The sequence below is a fragment of the Anolis carolinensis genome, unplaced genomic scaffold (genome assembly GCF_035594765.1).
Source record: "Anolis carolinensis isolate JA03-04 unplaced genomic scaffold, rAnoCar3.1.pri scaffold_8, whole genome shotgun sequence".
In the NCBI taxonomy this organism is placed as follows: Eukaryota; Metazoa; Chordata; class Lepidosauria; order Squamata; family Dactyloidae; genus Anolis; species Anolis carolinensis.
The window spans coordinates 12761203-12763562 of NW_026943819.1; the positions used below are offsets into that span (position 1 = coordinate 12761203).

The 2360-nt window shown below is 39.9% G+C and overlaps 1 pseudogene; it reads left to right on the plus strand.

The window, feature by feature from the left end:
• Positions 1-1317: 1317 nt before the first annotated feature.
• On the plus strand, positions 1318-2154 carry LOC100552022 (ferritin heavy chain A-like; annotated as a pseudogene).
• Positions 2155-2360: the final 206 nt, after the last annotated feature.

A 2360-nucleotide genomic window follows, 5' to 3' on the forward strand; every position in this document is an offset into this window, starting at 1 on the left:
ATATTGCTATAAAAATGTAATTATTTAGTTTCAAAATTTCTAAATTGTTCTTCATTCAAAAATGGATACTAAAGCAAAACAATAAAAAGCAAATGCAATTAAAAACCACCCCTCAATAAACCTATGGTATATATTCACAGTGAGTGGTTCCCGAATTTTGCTCCTTCAGGTGTTTTGGATTTCTGCTTCCAGAATTTCAGATAGTTACCTATGGCTAGAATATTATAATATAATATATTGTATATACTGTACATACAATATTGATAATAATATTATAATGTAATATAATATAATATAATACTACTAATAATACAATATAATAATGTAATAATTATATATTATATATTACATGTAATATTACTAATAATATTGCAGTATAGAGGTTTAGTACAAAATAGTAATATATAATGCTAATATTGTGCTATGTTAATAGTATAATATATTGTATGTACAGATAACTTGTAAGCTGCTCTGAGTCCCCTTCAGGGTGAGAAGGGCGGGATATAAATGTTGTAAATAAATAAATAAACATCTAGGAGATGGGGACCAAAACATCTAAAAGATTAAAGTTTAGGAATCACTGGTCTAGAAATTTGAATAAAATAACCGAATCCCAAAAACCAAATGGATGTAGCCACGAGTCAATGTAAGTAGAACACTATGTCTTAACTCTTTATCAAAAGGTGAGACTTAGTCCAGAGGTTGACTATAGAGTCATGCTGGAGGAACTAGCTATTCTGGAAAACACCTCCCTATACATCTCTAGGTTCTCTAATGAGATCTATGGTCAATCTCTGGTGGAAATTGACCACAGAATTTCACTGAAGAACATAGATTTCTAGAAAGAATTTTTTAAATCAAATCCATCTAATTGGAGGTCAGCTGTGACCAGCAGTGCTGTGGAGTTCGAAGAGGCACGAATGGAGGGTTTAAGGGAGAAACGTGCCAAGAGGAAGGCCTGTCAAGCCAACCCTGACTGGGACCGCCTTCCACCTGGAAACCAATGTCCTCACTGCGGGAGAACATGCGGGTCAAGAATAGGTCTCTTCAGCCACCTAAGAACCCACCCCCAAGACACCAAAGATGGAAGACAATCCTCCTCAAACTATGAGGGATCGCCTAAGTAAATCCACAAAGAGTTGGGTTCTTGCTTCAACAGTGTTTGAATGGGACCCGGTCCAGCACAATTTCTTCACCTTCTTCTCTCCTTTTTTCTGAATCCCTGTTTTGGATCCTTCCCGATTCCAGTTCGCAGGAAGCAAGAAACCCATCCTCTGATTGACTGACCAACTCCCTCCAACTCTTTTCCAGACCATCATGGAATCCCAAATCCGCCAGAACTACCACTGCAGCTGCGAAGCTGCCATCAACTTCATGGCCAACATGGAGCTGTACACCAGCTACATCTACCTCTCCATGTTGTCCTACTTTGACTGGGATGATGTTTCTCTTCAACATGTTACCGAATTCTTCCTTTCACAGTCACATGAGGAGCCAGAACATGCTGAGAAGCTGATGAAGTTCCAGAGCAGGCGTGGTGGATGGGTTCTTCTGCAAGATATCAAGAAATCAGAAAAAGATTCTTGGGGAAAACTATTGATGCCATGGAGGCAGCCCTTCATCTAGAAATGAGTGTGAATCAAGCATTCTTGCATCTGTACCGACTAGCAAGCGATCAAGGTGATCCACATCTGTGTGACTTCTTGGAAACACACTACCTCGATGAGCGAGTCAAAGCCATCAAAGTCCTGGGTGACTACATTGCCAACCTTCAGTGACTGGAATCAGACCAGAGCTGGTTTGGAGAATATCTCTTTAACAAGCACACCTTGTGGGAGAGCAGCAGCTGATTGTGTCCCCCATTCCTCCGAGAACCCACAGAAACTGACCCATTTCTACCACCGTTGCCATACTCCAGTCAAGCAGGGATGTGCCTGTCATCTCTCAGTTGGCATGCTTCCAATAAACAAGGGTTCACCAGTTAAAAAAAACCAAATCCACAAAAGTCAAATTGTCAACAGAATAGACCCAGTAACTCAGCTTCTCTCTTGTTCTTCCCCTTCTAGATCCCTTTTCTGCCAAATACAGCCTTCAAAAAGTTTACCTCTGATAGTGCTTCTATAAACCAGTGGTTCTCAAACTGTGATCTGTGAAGCCCTTAAAAACCCATTGCATTTGTGAAATAATTTGTCAGGTTTAAAAGGTTCTTATTAAACCAATGAGCCAAGTGAAATTCTCACCCTCTTGTGATTCTATCAATGTTGTTGGATCTGCAACATGTCACTTCATGTTTCACACCGGTTATCTGAAACTTGAATCTCTGCATAGGCTGGAAGCATCTCACAAACAACTCCACCGGT